The following is a 12,033-nucleotide window of genomic DNA, read 5'->3' on the forward strand; positions in this document are numbered from 1 at the left end:
CAATAGAATATATACCCTTAATTTTGAACCAATAGTGTACATATACTCTTAAATTTGAATGGACAATGACTTGTTAATATTTTTTAGTATTTTAATTCGTATGATGCGTGTACGTTTATTATATAGAAAAAGATTTCGTTATTATCATGACTATTTTCAAATATAAGAAAATAAGTCAATTTATTTACAAATATAATAAAATTTCATGGTCTATAGTGAATCTATTAGCGTCAATGATACACATTGATAAACAGTAATATTTTGCTATATTTGAAAATATTCCAAGTAATTTTGTAATTTAAAACAAATACCCTTGTTATTATTTTAAAAATGAAGATATCAAATTTTAATCTAAAAAATCGTCAAATTTTAATTTGAGAAAAACAAAAGTGCCTAGTTCAAAATAAAAAATGAAATAAAATTGAAAAATTGGAGGACAAATAAATAATAAGTAAAAGAGGCCCAATTAGGCCCAAAATCGAAATCCAATCTAATAAAAATTTATTGGGCTAACAAGAGGAATAACAAATTTTAACTTTTTATTTGTATAAATAGCAAATCAACATTTCATTCGTAAAAATGATCAAACGAATTTAAACTACCCCAGCCTTATAAATGAGATTGTAATTGATTTATTAAGAAATGTTTATAATTACAATGTAATTAAAACAAACATCTAGAGACTATCGGTGTCTCTCTTGGTCAAGCTGTGAGCACCACACCGATCTCTTCTCCAACCAAGTTGTTGCAATTTTTCTCTCCAAAATCAGCTTCTCAGCCCACAATTGTGACACTTTTGACTTCAATTCTGTCTTCATCCCTTGCTCCATTGGGCGTGGCTCCCTCTTCTTCTACCAAAACTTCACCACCAGCTTCGACTTCTGCTCCTTCTCCACCGACCTCACTTACTGCTCCTTCAAAGTCACCATTGATCACTGCAGTTCCATCTTCTTCTATCTCAACTTCTCCGTCACATATTCTCGTGGACCACAAACTTAGCAATGGTGTTGTCGTGAATAGAATTATTGTCTCTGAATCTATCACCGTAGTCATAATTTTCTCACTTTAGTAATTTAAATGCAATTGATTTGGTTTCACTCTTCACTCTACTATTTTAAGGAAGCCATCGATGCAAAGAAGAAGATGGAGGGAAAGCGTGCAACGTTGTTGGGTTAATATAACTTAATTTTTTTTAATCTTATATTTGATTGTATAAATTTTCTAAACTAATTAAAAATCAAAATATAAAAACATAAAATAAGTCAAGAAAATTAATTTTGATATTTGAAAAAAAATATATGGTTTTTTGATTTAAAATAGGGGAAATATTTTAGGACAAAATAAAGATCTATAATAAAATAAATGTACAAAAAAAATTAGTTACACTATAATTTGGATAAGGGTTTTGTAGTCATAAAAGGTCTTGTGAAAGCTTTTAGCAATAAGATATTTACATGACCTACAAATATACGGTAGTTAGTCTCTAAACTACGCCTAACAAATACACTTAACTAAACAAATACACTGCAATTGAAAATCAATTAACCAACCCCATCTAAATCACTCACGAACTTACCCAAAATTTTGTAACAATACTTTTTCTTATTCTAGACCCAAAATATCAGTTTAAAAAGTGAGGGTTGGACTGATAATCACTTTATCTAAATAATTGCATTTATGAAGAAATAAACCGATTTAGATTGGAGTATGAAAATCTCAATTAAACACCATAAATTGAAATTACTAACCAATTATGATGTGGTGTACTTAATCTCAGTAAATTTTATAGATGAATGGAAATTACTAACCAATTATGATGTGGTGTACTTAATCTCAGTAAATTTTCATTGATGGGATCAAACCTAAAGGATATGAATGGATTTACAAAAAGGAGACTTGAAAGTGTAGAACTTGGAGATAGAGATCTTCAAAGTAAGACTCTTGGCGTAAGGTGAAAACCAGCAGTAGAACCAGTAGGTGAAAATAGACTATGAGTCAATTTTCTCATTAGTTATTTTAATAGAGTCTTTATGCATTATTTGATTCATTGTTGCATATGAGATATGTAAAAATGAATAACCTCTTTTATGAAATGAAGTTCAATGCATCTACACATATTTGAGCAGACTTCAAAGACTAAATTGCAAAAGGTTTGCAAAACTAGGATGTTCATTTAAGAAATGAATCTCACTGTTAAGATCTTTGAGAATAAGGGTTTGATATAGTATCATAACCAATGGCTTTGATCAATGACGTTATTCTTGTACAAACAAGAAAATGAAAAATGGGTATTTATCTGTTATATATTGATATTTACTCATATGAATGAAGTAGAGATCATTGTGAAAGTTTGACTATTTAACCAATTTCAAATAGTTGATTTGAAATGATTTTTATATTAAATGTCCACATATAGATGTTGAGGACATACGTTAAGTTTGTCTCATGCATCTTACATTTATAAAGTTGTAGTTTAATGTTCGATGTAATAGCTTTAGATGGAATGGTAAAGTACTATTCTATAAGTTGGCATGTCTAAGGGAAAAGTTGCCTAAGATACCTGAAGTGTTGAGGAGATGTAAATCTTACATGAGACTTAATTAACATTTAATATACAATTGGTTACTTATATCGATTAAATCAATGGTATGAACATTGAGTTTGAAAATTAAAACTTATGAATAATGAGACGCGGTATATAAATTTGAAGATTTGATCTTTTACGGGATACACTGTTTCATACAGGATTTAGAGAAATCCATGCTTTATCCTAAGTGGTGTAAATTAGACTACAAGAAAATACTTTTGCTTATGAAGCAATATTTTGCATAGTCAAGTATATCCTTAAATATTTGAAAGTTGTTTCAAATATGCATTAGTCTATCCACTTTATAAGATAATATGGTGCAAGGACTAAGTTTGAGGATAATAGTAAATGCCAAGTTGTAGGAATAAAACAGAACGAGGAAAAAAAAATCTTGGTGGTGACCAAATGATATTTGTTGACATAACAGTTTGATTTATATAAATGGATTCTCTAGGCTAAAGTGTAAAAGGATCTCCTAGAATGTCTAGGACTATGAGACATGTCTCAAGTGTGCTAGGGCAACTGGGAGAGCAAGAATATGCTTTAGGTACATATCTCATCAACTTATGTCTCACCGATTTAGTGTAAGTAGGAGATTGTTGGGATGTATGTCCTAAAGCCTCGGAATTATATGTTATTTGAAATACTGGTTGATTATATTATATATGCAATAATCCATTAAAGAATTATATGTTATTAGAAATACTGGTTGATTATATTGTATACATAATAATCCATTAAAGAAAAATCAAAGGTTATTTTTTGGCTGATTGCTAAAGAGAAATTTTCATTGAAAGCGATTCCTTCGCTTAAGAACTAGACTCAAACGATTGTGCCTACCAGTCAAGACAAGATAACTTAAACATATATTTGGTTGACATACAGGTGAATCATGTTTAAGTAATAACCTGAATGATCTATAGTAAATGGGGTTGGGTGCCTTATCCTAGTAATATTACAGATATGACCCAATTTGTAATTGTCACAATAGTTGTAAAGTATTACAAATGATTTGATCTTAATCATTCAGGTGGAGACATGTGAGTGGAGGCATCCTATACAAAGAGTTTGGTAAGATCGGACAGAGAAATGATTACTCTTTCTTTATAACATCATTGATTGAAGAGATTAATATTTCATAGAATGACCATAGGAGACTCGATTTTAATCCTGAGTGAGTTGAGGGGTAAAACGGCAATTTGGCTTAGTTGTAGTTACGAGCAACTCGTGAAGGATCAACTTACTGGTGTTAGTTATATCCATGGACACAGAAATATATCTACAATGTGAATAGTGCAGTTGTAAATCTTTAGTGGAGTGACATTCAATTAATGAATGTTGATTAATTTAATTAAATAGTTTAATTAATTACTCTCGTATCGTTGGAGCTTCTAAGGTCCATTAGGTTTTCTTCTATGAAGCATAGATATCGATATGGATACGATCGGATATGGCGATTCGTGAATTTCTAAAAAACTAAGATACAGATATGCCATTTTTAATTTTTTTTCATATATATAAATTTAACCATAAAGAAAGATACTAAAATGTAATACACCAAAACATAAAATACCAAATTAATAACATAAAAATTAATCAACGAAATACATATTACAAAGTTCTTAGTACAAACTAGAGAAACTTGAAACATTATCACTTTGTCCCACTACAAAGTTCTTAGAACAAACTAAATTAGTAACATAAAGATTAACATAAAGACTAGAAAATAGAGAAACTTGAAACACTCAAATCTTAAATCTCTATAACATCATCATCATCAACATTATTATCACTTTCACCACCATCATGATCTCCCAAAACATCAGCCTCTAACTCTGGTTCATCTAAAGATAAATTGGCTACTCCAACATACCAACATCTTCAAAAGAATCAAAACTATCTCCAGCAATGTCCCATGTTTCAGCCTCCCCTCTTGAATATTCTAGAGTACCCCTTGACAAAAGGCGTAGATTGCTGTGAATATATACCAAATCTTCTGCACGTTGAGGTGTCAACTTGTTCTTTTTGAGAGAGTTAATAAAAGAGTATGTGCTCCAATTTCTCTCACAACAGGAAGAGGAAGAAGGTTGCTTGAGTACTTTCAATGCAATTGGTTGAATCATTGGGGCATAGACACCATATGTGGCCCACTAGCTTATAGGATCAATGATACATCTTTGAGCTATGGAATCAGGGTCACTAAAATCTCTAGATTTGGTAGAAAAGTTTGCAAACTCTATGTTCACTTTTGCACGATCCCCAGGGTCACTAAAATATTTCTTAAAACACTTCATCCTCTCTTGAGATAGTTCGATATCTTGGTGTGGGGACACTCGATTAGGGGACTCTAAAAGCCATGCTTCACTGTAGTACCTAAATAGAAGTTTAAATAACGTTAAAACTCTTATAAAATATAATCTATAAGGTTAGAATATAAGATAGACAATATATATATATATGTATAAAGATAAACAAGATAGTGTAATTAAGTGCCTCGGATTCAAGGAGTGTGCTAAACAATGAAGTGGAGTATTGTTTTTATTCCAAGATCAATGAGAATTTTATACACCACGTCATAAAAAGAGGAAAAGTCACTAGGTTCAGTTGGTTTCAATCCTCCATGCTTATAAATAGTTGCCTTCACCTTTACAATCATTTCATCCCACATATCATACACCAAATGTAGACAAGGTGCATCTGTATCACAAGCTCTAATCATGTCACCGATAGGTGCAGTGAAGGCAAGAATATAATCAATTTTGTCCCATCATAAGTCGTTAAGCACCAAATCCTTCACACGTCTTGCCTTTATCACATTATCTTCCCTATAATTTACCCATTTATCATTGATGACCATGGCTTGTAAACCACCTTTAATAAGTTCAAACCTCTTAAGCATGATGATAATAGATGTAAAGTGTGTTTCAGCCATAGAAAGCAATTTCAAAGATACAAATTCATTAAACATGGCAAGCCGCATCGAATGATTCATAATAAAATTTGTCACAAACATGACTTCACTAACAATATCCGAGATCCAACTGCACTCCTTATATATAAGTTGGTTGTTTTCAACATTCTTAGCAACACATATATTCTTCGAAGCAAGGTTCAAGGTATGCACTACACATGGTGTCCATACAATCGTGGAAAATTGTGATTCGATAAATTGTCCTACGGCTTTGCAATCAGGAGTATTGTCAGTTATCACTTGAATCACTTTCTCATGCCCAACTTCATTAATAACTTCTTTAATCAAAGTTGCAATGAAATACTTGTCTCTAGTCTCATCAGAACAATCCACTGACTTTAGAAACATAGGTTTTCCTTCTGAAATTACCATAAAATTAATCAAAGGCCTCCTTTGTGAGTCACTCCATCCATCACTCACAATACTCACTTTAGTATGCCATCCATCTCTAATTGGAATCAATAACCGCTCAATATTTGTCTTTTCTTTCTGAAGAAGAGCCATCCTCAACATATTATATCCATGAGGCAAATATCCTGACAACAAATGATTTGCAGCATAAGCAAATACTCCTCTAAGTGTGGATTTCTCGCTAAATGAAATGGCAAACCAACCGAATAAAACATTCTGGCAATTAGTGAATGTAATTGGTCTCGTGATGCATTGTTGAATGATTTTTCAATTGCACTTGTATCACTATTACTATACTTTCTCTTCTTCTCAAAGTCCAATTTGCTTGTAATAGGAGAATTACTGACATTAACACCACTAATTGTTATGACCGAAGGTGGTAAGGGAACATTCTTTGGACCTTTTCTTTTTAGCCGAGCCTTTACTTCTTCTTCCAATTTTTGCATTTCACTCAAAATAGAAGAAACGACTTTTAAACAAGGTCCAATTCCTTGACCACTTATCTTCAATAAATGAGCTTTAACCTGTGTGTAAGAGCTCCTCTTTGAAATATTACAAAGGTTACATTGCCAATAGAAATTTCCACCCCCATCGCCTAATTTTTGAATTTTGGTCACATATTTCCAAAGAGGTTTTGTATCATCTTCAACAATGGAGGAGGATGAGTTTATGGAAGGATTTGATGATTGACTTTGACTTGATGAAGATGCCAGATTTGATGGTTTGTTATGTTATCTTACTAGACTATTCATTCCAAATCGACATAAATCTGCAACCATGCCAAAAATGGATTTTATGATAGAGATCCATTATAAGAATCAGAAACATGGGGGCAAGTAATTTCCTAAGAAGTAAGAACATTTAAATAAGAACAAAGCCAGAAGTTGTACAATAAACAAGAACTGAGAAAAAATGAAAATGGAAATTAAAATTTTAACTTATCACTGTTAAAAATTAAAATAAAAAACCTAAAATCAAAGATTCAAAGGAAATGGAAATTTCAGAGATTGAAAATGAAAAGTTGAAAACTTAAAACTAAAAAGAAATGGAAATCAAAATTTGAACTGAAGAACAAATTGAAGAAGAAGAACGAATGTTACAGTTGATGATGAGCTAAAGAACGAACCTTTACTTTTAGGCGTCCTCGGCGAACTGAAGAACGAACGAAGCATTGACGGTAGAAGTCTGGTCGACAGCAAACTGAAGAACGAACGAAGCGTCGACGGCGGAAGTCTGGTTGACGGTGAACTGAAGAATGAACGAAGAACCAATTGAACTGAAGATTAAAGAACAAACTAAAGAATGAGGAAGAGACGAAGAGTTGTGTCGTCGGGTGGGCTGAAGAACTGAAGAAGCAAAGTGCGAAGAAGAAGAAAAGAACTACAATTTTAGTTTTAGGGTTTTCGTTTTTAGTCTTACTTTTTGTTTTTAATTTATTATAATATTATAAATTGTAATTCAATAATTATATTAATAAAATATAAAACTAAGTGAGTTATTTTGGGTTAACGGGCTATTGGGCTTAAAATTTAGCCCAAAATAAAGAAATTTTAGCTCGGCGTATCCCCTTCATGTATCTTGAAGGGGATACGTGTATCCAAAATTAATTAAAAAAAATAAGATACTTCATTTCATGTATCGAACACGTATCTGCTACGTATCTGGACATATCAGTATTAGATACGTATCTGATATCGATTCTATGCACCTTTTGAAGTATCTGTGCTTCATAGGTTCTCTTACTAGCTCACTATGGATTAAAACAAGGAACAAATGTTTTTGAAATAGTTTGAATTGTTCAAATTATTTAAAGGGTGTAGAGATGTGATTTATATTAATGTGATTAATATAAAGTATAATGTATATCGATACATTAGAATATATAGGTAATTATAAATATGATTTATAATAATATTATATATGAGAGAGAGAAATATTTGAATAAGATTCAAATTAATATAATGTATATTGATACATTTTAATATATAGTTGATTATAAATATGTTTTATAAATACTATATAATTTATTTGAGAAATATACTTAAATAAGACATATTAATTATATGAATGTGATTCATATAGATTCTATAAGTTACGATATGAATGAGATTAATATTAAAACTTTGAATAAGATGAAAATATTAAATTTGTGAAACCTGAATTTCCATTTTTCCTACTTAAGTAGGTGATTAAGGGAATTAACTAAGTGAAAGTCAAATCCTATATTGAAGAAAAAGGAATTTCTAAGTATTGAATAGATTTTCCTTGAGTAATTTTAAGTTAAGCCTTACCTAGTAAAATTTGGCTAAGTGTAAAGCCAAAAGGAACTATGCGTTTGGTGTTAACGCGTGAGATAAGGCTAAGATGAGTAGAAAGGCAACCATGCGTTTGTGAGGTTGGACGCATGATTGGCCGAGGCGTTGCCTAAAGTTACTCATGCGTTGAGGATGCGTGAGCGAGAGCGGAGAGAGCAAGATATTGAGCGCAAGGCACTAGGTAGGCGAACGTGTAGCAAATGAGCGGTGCTACACGATGAGGTAGGTGATCGTATAGCAAATGCGCGAAACTTAGCGATGCGCTAGACGATGAGAAGTGGCACACTAGACGACTAGGCTATACGATAGGCGGTAAGTACTACACAATCAGTGTAAGCATTAGACGATAAGTGTGAAAGCTAGGCGATAGCGCTAAATGTAGCACTATATGATAGTGTTAAGCGTTAAGCGATGCGCGGACGCTAAGCGGTAGACTACACGATGGCACTATGCGATGGGTGTGGGCACTAGACGATAGCCTTGTTGTGCTAGATGATGAGCAGACGCGCTATACGATAGGCGAAATACTACGCGATGGGTGTTACATGATAGACACGGACGCTGGGCGATGATGCTATGCGATGAGCAGATGCGTTGGACGATAAGGTGTCGGTGCTAAACGATAGGCGCGACAGCTAAGCGATGGGCTATGAGTGAGATCGTTGAGAGCGAGATCGCTTACTAAACGATTGAGCTACACGATGGGGTGTTGGAGCTAAGTGACAGATGCAAGAACTAAGCGATGGAGCAGTGCTGAGGCTTGCATTATGCAAGGTTGATGAGTTCACTCGGACAAATGGCTGTACCGAGAGATGGTTAAACTTAAATTAGTAGGAGCTGGACAAATGAAGTTTCATGCAAAGGAAGTCTTATGCATGAGGAAGACAACACAAGTATGTGTGTGGAATGAGAGTAGGTGAATGTCAAGGGAGTAGGTGGTGGTAAAACATGGTGCTAACACCCCAAAGTAGGAGGTGTCTTGCGTTGAGACTTGGTAAAGATGATAAGGATTGCTTCCTTTGGCCTATAAATACCACCACAAGATGTCTCTTACATTCATAAGCCAAATCCTCTTCAAAGAGTGTAAGGAAGTGTGTTAGAAAGTGAATTTGAAGGAGACCTTGCGTTGGGAGTAAGACCATACGTTGACCATGAAGTTCCAAGAGAAGGAGATGCTATCGAACAGTGAGGTCTAGAAGTAGCATCAATTTGGGATGAGGATTTCTCCTAGAAACTCATGCATTTGGAGTGATTCTAAAGCCAACTGAAAGCTCTAAGAGTCTAGTTTTCAGGGTAGGGCTGCCGAAGAAGAAACTTCAAGGAATCTGGCTAGAGAGTGAAGAAAAATTAGAAGGGTCGAGCTGTCGGGTAAGCTTAAGCTGGCCTTGATGTTTTGATGATTTTGGCCAAACCACAAGGAGTTATGAGCTAAGATTTTAAAGTAAGCTTTATAAGACATTTTAGAGCATGATTGTAGAAAGAAGTATCTCAGGATAAGGCTCAGAACTATGAGTAATCTGAGCTTTAAGTTGAATCTGAAATTTAGGGTTCAAAAGAGGAGCCCAAGAAGACCAAAGGAACTTCTAGAAAGAAAAATTCCTACCTTACCAAGGCGAGTGGTATTTCCTTTAAGTCTTAAGCATATCTTAAGGTAAATTGTATATGCTGATGTTATGAATGAGTAAATAGCATGAGAATGAGATTATGTGATCGGGATAGTCAGGGGGTCAGGGGAACCTCACGGGATGGTCAGGGGACCGAGAGGTCTAGTTCCTATGCCTGTGAGAGGATCCTTGTATAGGATGGTCAGAGGGCCGACGGGCCTAGCTTCTAAGCCCATAAGCGGGGAGCTATATGTACATAGGGAACAAAGGGAAAACGCAAGAGAGTAAGTGTTTATGATTAGTAAAAGTTAACTATCTACCGTGTGTGTAGATAGAAGTAGAGACCAGACTCATTTAAAGCGGAAGTTTGAGTATTAACCTCATATATATGATATGCTTGTTAATATGAGTTGAAATAGACTCTAGAAGTTGCTTACCACTCACTGAGCTTTGTGAAGCTCATTCTTTTCTTTCATGCTTTTCTTCCCAGATAGCGAAAGGTGAGGAGTTCCAGGGTGCTGCTAAGGTCAAGGTCTGCCACAAGCCACAGTCACACTTCTGGGGTTTTATCAGTTGTTGTAAACTTTGTAGCTAAGTCTGGGAGTTATATAAACATTACATTGTTGTAATAAAATAGACCTACTTAATCAATTGTTGTTTATCTCCTTGACATAAAGTTTACTGAGAGTAAAGAGGTTCAGTTGGACAGTAGGTATCAAAAAAGGATGGTATCTACGGTCCGTCATGCCTCACCTCGAGCTTAAGAGGTGGGCTCGGGGTGGGGTGTGACAAAATTAATATGAATAAAATTCATAGTAAAACTACAGGTTAAAATTAATATGAATGAGACTCATATTAATACCATATGTTATGTAAGATGTTATTTGAATACGATTCAAATTAACTTAAAAATATGATATTTATTTTTTAATTAATTAAATTATTTAATCATATATTAAATTAGGTTTAATATATTGGATAAATAATATAAAGTTTGAATAAACCCCTTGGGAGTTATTATACGTATAATGGAGGGTAGTTATAACTCCCTCTCAATTCATCCTCTCTGGATAAGCAAATCTCTCACAAGAATTCTGTAATGGTTACACAAAAATTCTCTCAACACCAAAAGAAACTATCTTAATCTCTCCACTTATTCCTTTGATTCTTCAAAAATGGAAAGGATACCACTATCCTGTTCCTTGTCCTGAGAATAACAAGGAAGACTCAATGGTGGTGTTCCTGTACGTTGAGTTCGAGGGAGATGTTCGTGGAATGAGGTGTTCGTAACATAGAGAGGAAAGTGTTGAAGATTGTCTTCAAGAGTTAGTCTTCTTCCTCTTTTCTCTGTATCGGCGTGCTTATCTATAAATGTATGTTTATCCTGTGTTGTTTTATTTGTTTCTTTGTTTTTCCTTGATTTCTAAAATGAATTCCGAAAGTACACGCGGTGCTTCCGTTGAGGAATTCGATTCCTTCACATGGTCCACATGACTGAACCCCTCAGAAAGTTAGCTCATGACTAGAAACGAATGAATAACTTGTAGGAATGAAAGCTCTAACGTAGCAGAAATAACATAACCAAACTCGTTATTGATTTGGGATTTATGAAATATGCATACACTAGGAAATTTAGAAAAAGTTATAGAGCCTAACAAAATTACAGTCTACTGTAAAATAATTCTAATATAGGTTAATCATGCATAAATTAATTCAACAGAGAAAGGGAAAGAAAACCTTACCTTTGTAGAATCAAACAAAATTCAATTCACCATTTGATTTCACGAATAACACAACAAGATTTGCTTGCCTATCCTTTGAGATTTCATGAGATAAAATTTGGTTTGTGGGAACCAAAATTGATTGGACAGAGCAGGGGAATAATTTTGTTTCTGAAGAGAAAAAGCTTCACAGAACCTTTATGTATTTTCTAAAATCAATCACAATTACGTTTTGCAGGTCCCTTAACCGACAGGAGAGAGAGCATGAATGTCCATTTAGATAACTCCCCTATGTGGAAGTTATCTTTTTAATTAAAATTAATAATTAATTAAATCTTATTAATTAATGATTTTATTTAAATCATATTTAAATGAAACATCTCTCACATAACGTATACTTTTAAGGGCTGTTTTTAAATATAGA

The 12,033-nt window shown here is 33.6% G+C and overlaps 1 pseudogene across 1 annotated transcript; it reads right to left on the bottom strand.

Annotated features, from left to right (window-relative positions):
- Positions 1-4,152: 4,152 nt before the first annotated feature.
- Positions 4,153-6,700, bottom strand: LOC150037971 (uncharacterized; annotated as a pseudogene). Its single transcript, XR_016527815.1, has 2 exons — positions 5,928-6,700; positions 4,153-4,960 (listed from the first exon to the last, which is right to left on the bottom strand). The product of XR_016527815.1 is annotated as an uncharacterized LOC150037971 (transcript).
- Between the last annotated feature and the right edge of the window lie 5,333 nt (positions 6,701-12,033).

The sequence above is a fragment of the Benincasa hispida genome, chromosome 2 (assembly GCF_027475165.1).
Source record: "Benincasa hispida cultivar pf3 chromosome 2, pf3_genome.v1.1, whole genome shotgun sequence".
Lineage (NCBI taxonomy): Eukaryota > Viridiplantae > Streptophyta > Magnoliopsida > Cucurbitales > Cucurbitaceae > Benincasa > Benincasa hispida.